The sequence below is a fragment of the Eriocheir sinensis genome, chromosome 36, assembly GCF_024679095.1.
Source record: "Eriocheir sinensis breed Jianghai 21 chromosome 36, ASM2467909v1, whole genome shotgun sequence".
NCBI classification, from domain to species: domain Eukaryota; kingdom Metazoa; phylum Arthropoda; class Malacostraca; order Decapoda; family Varunidae; genus Eriocheir; species Eriocheir sinensis.
The window spans coordinates 4,787,524-4,805,426 of record NC_066544.1 but is presented as its reverse complement, the minus strand read 5'-3'; the positions used below and the strand labels follow the sequence as shown (position 1 = coordinate 4,805,426).

Sequence of the window (17,903 nt, the reverse complement as noted above, 5' to 3'; positions counted from 1 at the left end):
GGTGGAGAGGAAAGGAAGGAGGGAAGGAGGGGGGGGGGAGAGAAGGAGGAAGGGAGAAGGTTGGGAGGTAGAGGGGGGAGAATGTGGTGATTTAAGTGTGTGTGTGTGTGTGTGTGTGTGTGTGTGTGTGTGTGTGTGTGTGTGTGTGTGTGTGTAGCCTCCACGTAGTCACTTATAAGGCAAGGGTGGACAAAAGCGCGTCGGGTGTTAAAGGGTGCCATGGGAGGGAGGGAGAAGGGAGGAAGGGAAGGAGATGGGAGGAAGGGAAGGAGAAGGGAGGGAGGGGAGTAGTGATGAAGGGTAATGGAAAGGGAGAGGAGGAGGAGGAGGAGGAGGAGGAGGAGGAGGAGGAGGGGGGAACGGATGAAGAGGAGGAAGTGGAAGAAGAAGAGGAGATAGAAGGGAAGGAAGGGAGGAAGGAAGGAGAGGAAAGGAGGCAAAGTATACACGCTGGATAAGAAAGTGGCACGTTCTTATTTTTGGACATAAATCACTTCAAAGCAACACGATCTACACACACACACACACACACACACACACACACACACACACACACACACACACACACACACACACACACAATACTTCTTTATCACCTCCTATGTTCCTTCCTTTCTTCCGCAGTTTCGCATCTTCCTCCTTCTCTTCCTTCTTTTAACTCCTCCCTTCGTTATTTCTCTCCCTTCCCTCCCTCATTCTCTTCATCCTCACACACACACATACAAACACACATAAAAAAATATATCTCTTCTCACCTTCTATCCTCCGTCCTTCCTTTCTTTCTTCTACAGTTCTGCACCTCCTTCCCTTACTTCCTTCGTCATTTCTCTCCCCCTCCCCTCCCCCTCCCCTCCCCCTCCCCCCCTCCTTCCCTTAATCCTCACAGCTGGGTCATTTCCGCGGAGGCAATATTGAGGACACGCGCGCCATTTTTTTTCGCCTCCTTTGGACTTAAGAAATATGAATGTGAATTTCTTATAAGGAGAAAACTACCTCGTCCATCCATGAGCGTAAGTGTCAGGGGAGGGAAGGCGAAGTACCGAGAAGGGAAGCATTGGCGAAATTATTAATGAATTGATTGTTCAGCAGAAACACTTCCTGGAAATTATGTTAAACGATTCTAATTCAATAATAAAGACAATTTGCAATATGAACAAAAACAAACACACACACACGCACGCACGCACACGCACACACATACATAATAAGACAATTTGCAATATCAACAAACACACACACACACACACACACACACACACACACACACACACACACACACACACACACACACACACACACACACACACAAGGTCCTGATTGGTGCAGCCCTCAGGTAGTGCCGCTGTGATAGGCCAGGTGGGCGTGGTCACCTGGCTCACCTGTCCCCAGACTAATTAATACCAGGCGGGGGAGGAAGGAGATGTATGATGATTGTCGCGGCGCGCACACCTGTCACAGTCTCATTAATTACACGTGAACAAAATAAATGATGGTGAAAAATGGTGTTGCATATATTACTATCTTCTCTGCATCATTAATATCAATCTCTTCTTCGGTCCTGTAAGCCACCCTTCCATCTCCTCCCTTCCCCTCCTCCTCCCTCCTTCCCCTCCCCCCCGTGCGTTGCCCTTCACCTCCCTCCCCTTACATTTGTCCCATTCTCTTCCACCTCCATTAGCGGCTCATTCCTCTTCCTCCCCTACCAGTCACCCATCCACTTCCTCTTCCCTCGGTGATCTATTCCTATCCACCACCCGCTGGTTATCCCTCCCTTCCACCCTTACCTTTTGTCTCCTCCCTGTTCACCCTTGCCACTCACTATTCACTATGCCAATGAACCTGACCATACATACTACCCCCTTCCATGCCCAAGTCAGCCTTTCTGCCCCTTCCTTCCTTCTATTAAACGTGCCGGGACAAAACAAAGACAACCTATTCGTCGTGTCAAGGGTTTCATTCGGCGAAGAAGTGCAAATTTTCTTCCGCGAACTGAGTGGATAATATGGAGTTAAAAACTGTATACAGGCGTTGGCGGTGTTGACAGAGCGACGTCACGAAGGTAAACAAGGTGACGTCACGATCATAAACAATGGAGCGGCCGATGGTAGTGAGTATTGAAAGAAAAATCGCCTGAACATGTTACCATCGATCGCTCATGTCGCTCCTGCCTGTGTGTGTGTGTGTGTGTGTGTGTGTGTGTGTGTGTGTGTGTGTGTGTGTGTCCACTTCCTCCACCTCCCTGTCTCTTCCTCCTCTTCTTATTCCTTTTCCTCCTGTTCATCCTCAACTACCTCTTCTCTTCCTTCTCCTTCCCCTCCCCTCCTATTCCTTCTCCCCTCTGTTCCTCCTCTTCCTGTTTCTGTTCATCCTCCGCCACCTTGTCTCTTCCTTCTCCTCCTCCCTGTCTTTTCCTTCACGTCCTATTCCTTCTTCCTCTCTCTCCTCCTACTGTTCATCCTTCATCTCCTTCCTCTTCCTTCACCTTGCTTCCTCCTCCTCATAGTGTTCCATCACCTCCTCTTCTTCCTAATGTTTATGTTCATCTTTCACTCCCTGTCTCCTCCTCCTCCTCCTCCAGGTGTGTCAGACAGGTGTGGCCTTGGCCCCTCCAGCGCCGCGCCGCCAAGACAAAGAAGACAAGACGCCTCCAGTTTAACAATTCCCCGCCGGTAAAACCTTCGCCTCGCTCATTTCACGTAACGTTTCCAATCGGATTATCGTATTTCTCAGCCCGGCGGCGGCACACGTGGCGCGGCTGTTGCGTGTGCGGGGAACGGCAGGAAGAGAAGCGTGTCGTCCTCAAGGAACCTTAGGCGGAGGTGGACAACGGAAAAAAAAAAAATGTAAAAAGAAAACAAAAGAAAGAAAAACTTTGGGGCCAGGGGGTACGGGTGAAAAGATGGAGGGAGGAAGAGCCACCGTAGTCGCTAAGGCAAAGAAGCATTGTGTAAAAGGAAGGAATAATGGTGGTTCGTATATTAAGGCAGACGGAGAACCTAGTCTATGATGAATTTACTTTTACTCCTTTTATTATATTTATTAAAGTTTAAAGTAGCAGTATTTTTATAACTTAAAATCGTATATGATAAAAAAAAAAAATTGCTATTACTATCATTATTATTACCACTACAATTATTGCGTTAATAACAGTAATCACAATAGTAATCACATTAATAGTAATAATAGTTATAATAATAATATAGACGATAATAAAAATAATAATAATAATAATAATAATAATAATAATAATAATAATAATAATAATAATAATAATAATAATAATAATAATAATAATAATAATAATAATAATAATAATAATAATAATAATAATAATAATAATAATAATAATAATAATAATAATAATAAATACTTATATCTAAGTAAAGAAAAATTCCCTCACGACCCTCAACGTGGCTAACAGCGGATAAAAAACGCGAAAATAAACGATAAAAATACAACTCTTTCATCATAATTACCTGGAAGGAGGGAGGGAGGAAGGGAGGGGTGGTAGGGAGGAAGGGAGGCTCGGGGGGGAGGGTGAACGAGAGGGAAGAGAAGGGAAGCTGGGAGGAGGAGAGAGGAAAGGAAGGAGAGGGGATGAGAAGACCAGGAAACAGGCTGAGAAGAAAAGGTGGAAGAAAGATAAGGATGAAGCAGGAAAGGGAAGGATAAGGAAGGAGAGAAAATATGACGGAGAAAAATGAGGGATGGGTAAAACATGGAGAAGATGAAGGAAAGAGAAGGTTAAATAGAAAATAAGAGATGGGCGGGAGAAGGGGAGAAGGAGGGAAAGTTAAGAGTGAGAAGAGAAACAAAAGGACTGGTATGAAGGAGGGAAGGGGTAGAGAAAAATGAGAGGAGGAGAATGAGAATGGGGAATGTAGTGAAAAGGAAGAAAAAGAAAACCAAGAAGGAGAAGGGAAGAGAAAGATGGGTAATAGAGGGAAGAGGAGACAAGGGATAATTAAGAAAGAAGAGAAGGGGAAAAAAAAAGAATAAGTAGGAGGATGGAGGGAGTGAAGGGAGAAGGAGGATCAGATATGTAGTGAAGAGGAGGAAAGAGAAAATAAGTGAGGGGAGGAAGGGAAGGAGGAGTAATGGAGGGAAGAGGAGAAAAGGGAAGATAATGAGGGAAGGGAGGAAAGAAAGGATGGGTACTGAAGTTAGAAAAAGGGAAGGGAAGATTAAGAGATGGAGAGAAGTGAAGGGCGAAGAAGGATGGGTAAGGGAGGGAAGGAGTGGGCCTTCTACCTGCGCCAACAGGTAGGCAGAGGCAACACAGGTGAGGGGGGGAGGTGGAAGGTCAGCCTTTTTTTTTTTTTTTTGCTCTCTTCGTCTATCGTTGAATCACTGTATTAATATTTGTAGTTGTGGAAATAGTAGTATCAATATTATCATTACCCCTCCTCCTCCTCCTTCTACTATTACTACTACAACTACTACTACTACCACCACTACCAAAATGACATAAAATAAGGTTGAAATTAAGAAACAGTGGATGATAAAGTAAAATAACGTTCCATAAGAGGCAAAATAGTGGTATAAAAGCACAAAAAACATGTTAATAATGAGAGAGAGGTAGAGAAAAGACAAAAAAAAACAAGAGGGTAAAAAGAGGAATGAAGAACACACAAGAAAACCAGCAAACAGAACCACGTAACTTTTTTTCCCTTCCTCCTTCCCTCCTTCTCTCCCTGGTTCTGACGTCTTTCCCTCCCCTCACTCTCCCCCCCCTCGCCCAGCCTCTCCCTTTCCCTCACCCTTCAGCAACAATTACCCTTTGGCACTTCCTTTGTCTCAGTTCCCTTCAGCTTTTTAATATTTACTCCCTATTATCTTACTCCCCTCTGCTTCCCTCCCCTCTGACTCCCCTCACCCCCCCTTAACTGACATTCCAATCGGTTTAAGCTCTCACCTTCATTCTCTCTCTCTCTCTCTCTCTCTCATATCGTATACATACATTTCTCTATCTTATTTCATTTTTTTCTCCCTCTGACTGGATGAATAAAAAAGAAAAAAAAGGAAGAGAGAAATGATGTGAGTGAAATCTAAATCGGGGAATGAATACATGAATAAGGGACACACACACACACACACACACACACACACACACACACACAGGGAAACAGTATAGATAAAAGCCACAATCCCATTACTGGTCTATTATCTTCAAAGAGAGAGCGAGAGACAGATTCCACGCAGTCACTTAGGGAAGATGAGAGGGAGAGGAGGGGAGGGAGGGAGGGAGGGAAGGGAGAGGAGGGAGAGGAGGGAGAAGTGACAGATCAAGACCATCCCATCGTTATGCATATGTAATAGGGTAGAGGAGGGGAGCTGTGTGTGTGTGTGTGTGTGTGTGTGTGTGTGTGTGTGTGTGTGTGTGTAAGAGATAGATGGAGAGAGATAGATAGATGGATTGATAGAGCCAACCACGCTTTAATATACACCAAAAGTACTGAATTTAACTATTAAGAAGGAAATAGTACTCAAAATCTCTCATTCATAACCACACATGTACCAACAAGTGTATGCAAAACAGTGTAAGACAAAAAAAAATAATGAATCTAGATATCAAAATGGCAATAGTACTCAAAATTCCCCGTTCATAACCATACATGTACCAACCCAGTGTATGGATAACAGTGTAGGACCCCCAAAAATACTGCTTCTAATTATTGAAAAGGAAATAGCGCTCAAAATCTCTCATACAACACCATGCATATAGACTAACCAAGTGTTCAATATATGGAAAACAGTATGGAAGGAGTGTAGAGTCGACCGGGTTAGTTGTGTATGTGTGTGGAGTCTCGGGGGAGGAGTTTGCAGGGTGTGGAGTGGAGAGCGGATGGGTGTAGGCGGCGGACTGAACATTGACAATTAAAAACAAAAAGTGTGCTGCCAGTACTTTGGGGTGGGGTGTGTGGGGTGACGCGGACGGGGTGTGGATATACTGTAGTGGGGTGTAGATACTGTAGGATATACTGCTGGTGTAGTGGAGAGTGCCAGTCAATTGTGCGGTAAAGGGAGGTCAAGGAAGCTGGTCAGATCAGTGTCTCCTACAACATTGAAAAGAAATAGAAAAATATGTAAACAGAAAGAAATTAACAGCTTGGTAAACTCGACCTGGTGAAGATGACATTCCTAAAACATTGAAAAGAATTAGAAAAAAAAATATATAAACAAAGAAATATTAACAACTTGGTAAACTCGACCTGTTGAGTATGACATTCCCACAACATTGAAAAGAAGTAGAATATGTAAACAGAAGGAAAAATTAACAGCCTGGTAAATTTGATCAGAGTGCACGAGTTTCTTTTTTTTTTAATGAACCATCGACCTAAAGTCTTGCCACCGTAATCCTTTTTGCTTCTCGCTATACGATACTTATATATCAACGAAAAAAAAAAAGATTAATGAAGAGAATAAATGGTAGGAAAGAAAAAAATGAAGAATGATGAAAATAATAAAAGGTAGGGAAAGGAGAGAATAAATAAAATAAATGAATAAAAATATAAAAGTGATGAGCAAAATAAAAGGTAAGGAAAAAGGACACAAATTCGAGGACCATAAACGTTGACACAAACTGTTTGGATTCCTGACTCAGATTTACGGATATTCTATAAGAGTAAGTGAAGACGTCAGTATCTGCCAATATATCACCACGTTTGTAGAGTTCAGACAGTGTAGACGTGTGAGTTATATCCGCGATTTACTTAAAAATTAAAACCAAGAGCAGTGAGGAGAAAATATAAACTGCAATGTTGATAAGGTGAGTGAAAAAAAAACATGATAACATTGAAGTATAGCAAACAAAAAGTCCATTAAGACACTCGAGGGAAAAAATGAAAAGCAAAACATAGAAAAAGGAAAGCAGGAAGGAAAATGAATAAGCAGTAACGCTGAAATGACGCATGATAAAACAACCCCACATGATCATATTGAGGTAGGAAATAACGAATCAATCACATCAAGACACTGGGAAGGAAAAGTTAACACCAAAATACCAAGAGAACAGAGACGAAAAAAAAAAAAAGTTGCAATGTTTAATAAGGCGGATGGAGAATAGAAATAGAGGGTCATATTGAAGTATAAAACAAATAATCAATCACAATTAAGACACTCGGGAGGAAAAGTGAACAAGAAAACATCAAAACAAGAGAACAGATGAAAAAAAAAGTTACAATGTTTAATAAGGCGGATGGAGAATAGAAATAGAGGGTCAGATTGAGGTATAAAACAAATAATCAATCACATTTAAGACACTCGGGAGGAAAAGTGAACAAGAAAACATCAAAACAAGATAGCTAGAAAGAAAACAAATAAGCAAATATTTTCAAAAGGCGAATGGAAGATAAAAACATGATAATATTAAAGTAGCAAACAAGGACTCAATCACATCAACACACTCGGGAGGAAAAAGAATAAGGTTACCGTCTTTAACCTCCTCGTCGTATATGTAAAATAATCTGATGTATTTATCTTATTTTATTTGCTTTATTGACAATCTGACGTATTTACATTTTTTATTGATAACCTTAACCGTCTCAGCATCCTTAGAGTCATAAAATAAATTGATCGGCTCTTTGTTTACTTACTCGAGATTGTTTTTGATACCCTAATATATTTTGCTAATACTTGATCACTTCGTTGGATGATCTTGTTTCTTTTACAAGGCTTATACGGCGCTGCGTCAGTGTCACGTGTCGTATTTCAATTAATATTGTTTTATTGATTTAAGAAGGTAATGATGCTGTGAGGAGGAGGAGGAGGAAGAGGAGGAGGAGGAAAAGAAGGGCACGTTGGCAATGGCATAGAGAAGGGACAGAAGGTTGGGTACAATAAGTAGAATAAGAAGGAGGAGGAGGAGCATGAGGGGGAGGAGGAAGACGAGACAGGGGACAGAGAAGTTACACAGACACTCATGCATACAATTCTAGGACACACACACACACACACACACACCATGGTCTGGCCTGCTTGTGGTGGTCTGCTCTTCCTCAGCCTCCCACTCCCCCCCCTACCACACACACACTCGTCGCCACTGATGGGCCGAGACTCGAGACAAAACCCTCCAGAGACAATGGTAGTGCAAGCCGCCTCTGCCCTGCCCTGCCCTGCCCTTCACTTGGCCTCTCGACGGTGTTCCTCCTCCCCTTCCCACCCCGCTGGAATTTAGGAGGCTGAGAGAACGATGAGAACTTTGGGAACATGATAAACGTCGGAATATTTTTTTAAAAGTCGTATTAGTAATTATTTAGTTATGTGTACAGTTAGTTTGGCTTTACTCTACTTTTGAGACGGACTTAGCTGGTAGTATTGGATCATCACCATAATAAGAAGACATATTACAAACTCAGCCATAAAAAGAGTAATATAAAAAAATAAACTAAGCCAACTAAGAACGACTTGAAAAATGGGTCAAGCAAAACAAATCAGTCACATTGTTATTGATGAAGACTAATACGATGTTTAAAAATAATATAAGGAGGGGGAGGCGAGGGAAGGAGAGGGGAGGGAAGGAAAAACTGGGAAGGAAGGAAGGAAGGGAAGCAAAGGAGAGGGAACCAAGAAGGAATATAATCAAGCCAAAAACAATCGTCTTAAAAAAATGAATATAGGAGGTAACGTCGTATCAACCGAGGAGCTGAGTGATCGTACTTTATTTACGCTTTGGTCATGGAAGATCGTTAGACATATATTTTTTGACGGCCTGAATTTTAAGTTATATTACCAACATTTTTTTTACACCGAAACATAATACACTCCTCCTTTATTTATTTCAATCCAAGGCTATAAAGATAACAAGAAGTATAAAGGAGTACAACAGAATAACTCGCTTTTAGACACACAAACAAATTAATATAGAGAAATCACACTTTCCTCGGGTATCATTTCCTTCCAAAGCTACAAAAAACGAGAAGGATCAAAGACCGTCTGAAACCTTTAGGATATATCAAAAACGAGCATTTCTTCTCTTTCCTCCCCAAATAATAGTCTCCTTAGCTTTCATTTGATAAGAATAAAAGGGCCTAACGGAATAAGTCCCTCCCGGTTTTGAGACACAGACAAAATGATGAAAAAAATAAATCTGAAACCATCAACCGCAGCCACGTATCTCCTGCCACGCCACGCCACACAGACAGGGCGGCACACTTCCCCGCACTAATTAAAAAAATGGTGTCTGGTTGGCTTTTCCCGTTTTCTCATTAGCTACGTCAATCGTCCACCTCAACCATCTGCCCTACACATCCAACCACTGCTGCCTTCAACCCCCTTCTCATCCCACCAAGGAACCCCCCATATACCCCCTTCCCCGTGGCCCTTTCTTCTTCGCCGTTCCCCCTCGAAATAGGCTTCTTTTTCCCCGGCACGGACCAATGAATAGCCTCCTCCGGTTTCGCATTTTCTAGGACATAAAAAAACGAGCTTCCTCGCCGCGCCACAAAGACACACTGAGCGATCCTTAGAGGCCCCGAAAAGTACTGGTCGCATGCCGCCACTGGGAGCGAGGCGGAAGAAAGGGAAGGCTGGGGACATGGAGGGAAGGAAGAAAGGGGGCACGAGAGAGGGTATGAGAGGAGAGGAGAGGCAAGGGTGCGGTTATGGAGCGGGATGGCTTGGAGGAGATGTGCAGGGAAGACTAGAAGAGACATGAAGGCGGCAGGAAAGGAGTACAGCTTGGGAAAGGTTGTATGAGGAAGGGAAAAGGATGGGTTGAAGATGTACAGGGAAGGGTGGAGGGAAGAAAATATAAGGGCTGCTGAGAAGGAATAGCTTAGAGAGACACTGCTTCGGTAAAATCTGAGAGTACTGGAAGGACGGAGGATGGAGATGAAGAGGAATTGAAGAACAGGAGAAATGTAATGAATGGAAGGATAATATAGGGAATAATAAAAAAAATGAAGGCAGGAGAAATGTAATGTATGGAAAGATAATGTAAGGAATAATAATGAAAAAAGGAAGGCAGGAAAATTTGAAGAACTGATGAACCGGAGGAAGGCGATGTTTGGAAGATTCGACAAAAAAGATTTAAACTTCATGGGATTGAGAAAACAGGAAGAAAGACCCTCGCAGTATTCTATCTATCCCTGAACAACAAACAGCGGAGCGAAAGAGGGACGGAGGGAGTGAGGGAGTGAGGCAAGGAAGAACAGAAGAGTGGGGAGTAGAAGCAAGCATTGAGGGAGGGGGAGGAAAAGGACGAAGAGAACGAAGAAAAGAAAACATGTGATAATTATATAATGTTTTGGCCTTGGGAGGGTGGATTGCGGTTAAAATTCGGAGGGTGTAAGGGAGGAGGAAAGAAAAAGGGAGAAGAGGGAGGAGGTGGAGAGGCAGGTGGACAGAAAGAAACAAGAGGAAACAGCACCGCTTGCAAGACTGGAAGGGAGGAGGAGGAGGAGAAGGAGGAGGTGGGGGAGGAAGAAGAGGACGCGGAACAGATTATGGAAAAGGAAGAGCAGGAGGAGGAGGAGGAGGAAAACGAGAGGACGCAGGGAGGACAGAGGAGGTATAGGAAGAGGTGGGGGAGGAAGAAGAGGACGCGGAACAGATTATGGAAAAGGAAGACCAGGAGGAGGAGGAGGAGGAGGAGGAGGAGGAAAAAGAGAGGACACAGGGAGGACAGAGGAGGGATGAGGGGCAAAAGGGGGCAAAAGGGAGCCTCAAGGTGAAGGGTAGGGAAGGGAAGGGTAGGGTAAGGTGGGGTATGATAGAGTAGGGGAGGGAAGGGGGGGAAGGGGAGACAATACACATATCCCCTGTCTGCTTTTTTCCCTCCCCAAGAGCGGCGTGAGGAATGTTCTAATTGCCCTTCACTCGAAACCTGGAGGGAGCAGATGGAGGGAGGAAGGGAGGCAGGGAGAGGAGGTTCCATCACTAGGTAGATGGATGGGTCTTCCTATTTCCCTATCTTCCTTCCTTGCTCGCTACCTCCTCCTCCTCCTCTTTTTTTTTTTTTACTCCTAACTTGTATTTCTCCTCTTTACTATATGACGACTTGTTCCTATATTTATTTTCTTATTTGGTGCATTTTCCTTCATTTGTTCTTTTTTCCGCTGTTTTCCCTTTTATGCCCTTTCTTTTATCTTTTTTTTTTATTCACAAGCTTTTGAAGCCTTGTTTGTCTTCTCAATCAATTTTCCTCCTTTCCCCATTTTTCGTTGATATATTCTTACATTAATTTTCTTTCCTCCTGCAAGTCGCCATTTTTCCCACTGCCTTTCTTTCTCCGTGTAGGTCTCCGATTCCCGCGGCTCTCAACTTCCCTCTTCGCTCCCTTTCTTTCCTTCCTTTCCCTCGCCCAGCCCCCCAACGAGGAAGGGTGTCGGCCATATTTCCTCGCCCAAGTACACACATTTGACAAAGCTTTCGAGGGATTTCTGGGTATTTCCACGGGTACTTTTATGACTCTGGTGGTAGTTTGATAAAGGCTCTGTACCATGAACCTAAAAGGACACTCATTAGAATCCGATTGATCTCTTTCTCGGCCTTTGGGAATAGTTGAAGTGAGAGGCGGAGGCGTTTGAGAGTACCAGCCTGAGGATCGTGAGGTTCAGCGACATAGAAGCGGCAAGAGAGACGCCAACACGACCGGGAACACGGAACGCAGAAGCTTGTGGTTGGTTGGTTCGTTGAATTCAGAGAGGAGACAGCAGCCTTTTTTTTTATGGAGGCGCTGCGGCGGACAGACAGACGCTTCCTGCACTGATTAGACTTTGAGATTTTAGGTGAATTTGTTAAGTAAAAAAAATAAATGAGATTCAGGTGAGATTTTTTAGTAGAATTTGTTCAGTAAGAAAATTAGATGAAACTCAGCATAAAAATGATCCTAAGAAAATTCCATATATACAACAATACATATTTTTTGTAAGTCACGGAAATAAAACCAAAATACGAGTTTGTGGCAGTTTTAAAGAGATGCGGAACAAAAACAATCTTACGGAAATGGTTGGAAAAATTCACGTAACAACATACATTTTCTTTGCAGGTGAGGACGAAATATGTAATAGGGGCAAAATGGGAGATTACTTCGACACTTAATTTCAGGGCTACGTATCAAAACATATGACTAATTGACAGTATGGAACACTTGCAGAGAGCGGCACGGGGATAGTTACATACACACATACGGGAGTCGAAGGGGGACGTTGAGTCATCAGCGTAGAGAGATGAAATTACGAGCCGCCCAGCATGTGACTGACTACTGAACATTTTTTTTTACAACAAAGGAGACAGCTCAAGGGTACAAAAAAAAAGGAAACAATAATAAAAAAAAGCCCGCTACTCGCTGCTCCTACATAAAAGAATCAAAAGAGGTGGCCGAAAGAGAGGTCAATTTCGGGAGAGGTGTCCTGATGTCTGAACACCGCTGCCTCCGCCAACGATCACCACACAAATACTACTACAAAGGACCTTACTAGTTACTTTCGCTCCTATTTTCATCGTTAACACCATCGTCATTTTTATTAATAGTAAAGGAAGTAATCTGCTATATCTGCTCCTCCCGTCAAAGTGAAAATCTTGGTCTTAATTTCTATATATTTTTGTTCTTCACGCACGGCCAGAAGGAGAAGAACAGCAACATCACAACCACAGCGACAGCGATAAGGACACATGGATCTCTTTCCCTTCCACTGCAAATACGTGGCAATTCCTCTTTCGGTGGTGTGTGTATCATTGGAGGGGTATAGCTTCCCAAGTCGTCGTCTTTATTATTATTATTATTATTATTATTATTATTATTATTATTACTAAGGAAAAGAACTGATAATTTTACAGCAACTAAGCCTAAAGAAATAAGCACAACCATTGACCAGAAATAAGAACAGAAAAATATTTATATAACTGAAAAACCGATGGATAATTACAAGGATGATCGTAGGTCTATCGCAGTAGTGTTAAAATTAGATTAGTCTGAGTGAAGCAGAAAATACGGAATAGCACATAATATGAAAGAGAAACGAAAATCCATTAATTCGAGGAGGGGAAAAACTGGACACAGGCGGCAGAATAAAGGCACAACACCGCCCCCGTAACTCAAGGTCCGGTAAAATATTTCTCTATTCCTCTACATCCATATTTTAGGCGCGTGGCCTTATATGGCAGGCTGTGGAGGGGGGCAGGGGGAGTGTGTGTGTGTGTGTGTGTGTGTGTGTGTGTGTAGCTACCACCGAGAGTACACCACACACACACACACACACACACACACACACACACACACACACACACACAAGCATACCGACACATATACATACATTTAATTAAGAAAACTGAAATATCCATTACGATTTCCACCAAGAAAACACAAGACAAAAATTAATGACGAGGACTTTTTCATCTTTGTGGGGTGAGAAAGAGAAGGAAGAGCAGGAGGAGGAGGAAGAGCAGAAGGAGGAGGAGGAGGAGGAGGAGGAGGAGGAGGACGAGGCGGTATCTTTTTAGCGGTGCGACGGCAAGGTACGGCGGCGACGCGTGGAGGCTGCGTCGCCGCCACCACCGCCACCACCACCACCACCAGCACCGCCGCCACGCTGACTCACTATATTCGGATATGGAAGCATAAAAAAGTACAATAGTCAGCTTTGTGGCCTCCCGTAAAGGGCTTTATTGGGCTTCCTTAAGTTCTCTCAGACACGGAAACGCAAGGATCTGAACATCTGCTGTCACCTAAATTGTGGATCGCAGGAATTATGGCGTAAAAATAATCCCTTCTGACTTATTTTGACGGTTATTAACGCCAGTGTGTGAGGGAGAAGGTGTTGCGTACCTTGATGCTCAGTGAAATTAACAGTTCATTTTTACATTAAACTCTGACGGGTCGAAATGTGATCATACTATATATTAAAAAAAAAGAAAATCGTTAAATGGACGATTATTTAACACCACTGTCAAATCCAGGCCACCACATATGTACCTATTTCTGCTGATTACAGGTAAGTGGATAAACGTAAGCAGGTGAAACATCCAGCCATACGTAATGAGCCTTTCTCCTGCCTACATAACACTCGTCACATTGGTCTTTTCCATTCGACACTTATTCCTATACTTTCATACACCCCTGAACGTCATACATACACCTTCATACATACCACCATACCATCCAGCTACCTACACACCACTATTAAATACGCCTCTATACATAACACCTTTGAACAAACCTCTATACTACTTTAGCTTACCAATAAAGCTGCTATTACTACCCCTTCAGCACACCTACCTACGTTATTTTCCTCTTAATAAACAACTCCATACCCTTGACTTAATTCACTCTATAATATATTTTTTACAGTCAAGGAGGCAGATCAAGGGGAAAAATAAATATATAAAAACAAGCCCGCTAATCGCTGCTCCTATAGGGAAAGTAGAAGTGAGTGGCCAGGAGAGAGGTCAGTTTCGGTTCGCTCTGTATAATGTATCAGTGCCACTCTTAGTCCCTCCACCACTACCAGAAGTCCTCGTAACACCTTCCCCCTCCCACCTAACGTCATCACTCATTTTTTCTGTGGCACACCGATTCTTTCTGTGTCACCGCCGAGGCCCCTGCCCCCTGCCATGCACTGTGCTACACTCTTTCTCTTTCGTCCTTCCTGTCTGTCTGTCCCGCCCATTAATTAAAGCACACCAAATATTTAACAATGACACACACACACACACACACACACTAATACACTCACACCACAACTCCATAACCATGACTAATTCTAACCACTACTATTGCTGCTGCTGCTACTACTACTACAGCAACTACCTAACAACTGCTCACCATAGCACAATATAACCTCCCCCCTTCCTCCCCTCACACACACACGCACGCAAACCCACCCAACACGCATACGCAAACTGAAGACAAAGCCCAAACCGTCCTCGTATTCGCAACAAAAAAAAAAAAAGAAGGGAAAAAAGAGTCAGCTCGTCTCCGTGGTGGTCCCCGTCAGTCCCCGGCGTGCCCCTGGGCCTCTCGCCGCCCTGACAGCCACACATTGTCCTGCCCAGGTCCTAAATACGGGACCCGGGGCTCGCAGGACTCCCTAAGGACCTCCTGTGTGTGTGTGTGTGTGTGTGTGTGTGTGTGTGTGTGTGTGTGTGTGTGTGTGTGTGTGTGTGTGTGTGTGTGTGTGTGTGTGTGTGTGTGTGTGTGTGTGTGTGTGTGTGTGTGTGTGTGTGTGTGTCAGGGCTGCCTTGTATCTGGGTTGGGTGGTGGTGGCGGTGGTGATGGAAATGGTTATAGTGGTAGTGGTGGTGGTGGTTATGGCGATGGTGGTGGGGGCAGAGGTGGAGATGGTAGGTAGGGGTGGCAGTGGTTATGGTGGTGGTGGAAGGCGTGGAGATGGTCATGGCGGTAGTATTGGTGATAGTGAATCGTTGGTTGATATTTTATTATTTTGTTAGCATTGTATTAGTTCACGTGTGTGTGTGTGTGTGTGTGTGTGTGTGTGTGTGTGTGTGTGTGTTAAACGGAGTCGTGATAGCTTAAGAGTCTAGTAGTCATAAAACTATAAAAAATAATATATCAACTGCCCAATTTCTTAAAGGAGGAGAAATTTCGTGTACATAAACTTTTCAGAAGAAGAAACTTGCAAACCAACTTTAGAGATATGAACAGGAACACGACAAAGTAAAATAAAACAACGACAACCGAGAAATGAAGTAAAAGAAACGGGCCCACAACTTATAATTCTAAATACGAACACGACAAAACGAACAAAAAATCTTGAACATGAACAAACACATGTACGCAAAAATAATCTGACGCGGGGAACTCAGTCTTTACAACAGCGGAAAATCAAACGTTGCTTCCCAGTCATGCAGAAAGTATTAATACAGGAAAGAGAAGACAAGACACTAGAAAAAAAACTAAAAATAATAGAAATACCGCGAAAAGGACGAGATTTCCCACGATGCTCAGGTCAGGGGGCGAAATGCGGATAACGGCAAACCAACTAATAATACTCCCCTTCTTCTCTCTCCCTCCCTCCTCGAGGCGCCCACGACCGTCAGCAGAAGGAAGTCAAGATTATGAGGCGAATAATAGCTCTAATCAGCGGCGGTGAGCGGCCGGGTGAGGCGGGGGATGACAAGGGCGAGGCTGCGAATTAGACGCGAAGATAATACTCCGAGGACAATTGTGTGTCATTGTTGTGTTGGTCGGTAGCCGCGGTTACTTACGGCGGGAGCACCTGCAGCCGACACACGCACGCACGCACGCCGGTGTACAGAGGCGGAGGCTGCTGCTGGTCCTGCTTCTGTTAAGGCGGCCACTTAGCAAACTGTTGACATTTTTATTTTCTAATCATTACTATTATTGGGTCACACATATAGATGTCTACCATTGCCTACATATTGTAAAACTTTAACTATTCAAGGATGCCTGGTGCCATTTAATACAGAGAAACAAATAAAGGAAATCACAGTCACAGTATGTATATAGCCACTTACAAGAAAATGTATATATATATATTTTTCTAACATTACAACATACAAACGAAAATAACAACAATAATTACAGCATTTCAAACGACAGTAATGATAATAGCAATAACAAAAATAATACTAGTAAAGTCAACCCCCCTCCCAGTCCCTGACCCCCTCGAGGACAACTTTACTCAGCCTCACGCCCCACACACGCCCGTCACCCGCCCTGTCACCCCATTGTCCTCACCTGCCCCGCCCCCCCCCCCCCAAACCCCCGCTGAGAGAGAGAGAGAGAGAGAGAGAGAGAGAGAGAGAGAGAGAGAGAGAGAGAGAGAGAGAGAGAGCATTCTTATAATTTTCATTTAATCCTTCATCATGAACTGAATGACCTCCGCTAAACACACACACACACACACACACACACACACACACACACACACACACACGCACAGCACCCTAATCATATTACAAGCAATAAAGGTCAAATCAAATTAATAAATAAATAAGAAAAATAAGCAAAGCATAGTCGCTAAAGCACTCTCGTTTCGCTGGTACCTTAAGAGACTTTTATTATAGACGTTAAGTGCTTGGAACACAAACATAGACGACAACAACAACAACAACAACAACAACAACAACAACAACAACAACAACAACAACAAAAAATAAACTGGCCAACACATAAGTACATCATCTACAAACTAATAAATTGCAAGCAGTTTTAAATGAAAAAAAAAAAAAACGTTGAGAGAGAGAGAGAGAGAGAGAGAGAGAGAGAGAGAGAGAGAGAGAGAGAGAGAGAGAGAGAGAGAGAGAGAGAGAGAGAGAGAGAGTGTGTGTGTGTGTGTGTGCGTGTGTGTGTGTGTGTCGGGTGACTGCTCCAGGCCCTCTGTGTTATTTACCTGTCATTATCATAAGCAGGTGTAAACTTTGTGAAAATATGTAAAGTCGTATAGATGTGTAAATTAATTGTTGCTATATGATCACGGGAGAGAGACAAAGAGAATTATAAGAGAGTGAAAGAATAAGAATGTATAAAAATCTCTCTCTCTCTCTCTCTCTCTCTCTCTCTCTCTCTCTCTCTCTCTCTCTCTCTCTCTCTCTCCCGTGTATCTGTTATCACACAAAGCCGGGAAAACAAGGCATTTATCTATCACAAACGGGTGCTAATAAGCCGCCACCCCACCTTTCCTTCCCGGCAGGTGAGGCGACAGACAGGGCAGCGTCGCCGGTGGTTAATTAAGAGACATTACGCAGGTGAGCCTCTGGTCATACCTGTTCTTAGTTGTTTTCACGCGTCATTTCCTTGAATACTTTTTTGGTCCATATCCGATTCGTCGTTTTGTGTCCGAAGAAGAAAAAGTTGTTGTGATAAATGATCTGCCTCACTTGTTATTTTGTTTCACTGAACGGGTGTCATTCTACAAAAAAGTCTTCTTCCTCGTCATGACTTCCCGTTTGGTTCGTTCACTATAACGTTAGATGTTCTA

General features: G+C 43.4%; 1 protein-coding gene across 2 annotated transcripts in view; it reads right to left on the bottom strand.

Moving 5' to 3' along the window:
• Nucleotides 1–17,903, bottom strand: part of LOC127007633 (zinc finger protein basonuclin-2-like) — a 216,117-nt gene that overhangs the window by 120,133 nt on the left and 78,081 nt on the right. The window contains exon 2 of one of the 2 annotated variants that reach the window (XM_050878785.1): nt 16,168–16,268. The exons of the other annotated variant lie outside the window; for it this stretch is intronic. The gene's annotated coding sequence lies outside the window, so the exon portion shown is untranslated. The remainder of the gene's footprint in view (nt 1–16,167; nt 16,269–17,903) is intronic. 2 annotated transcript variants of the gene reach the window in all.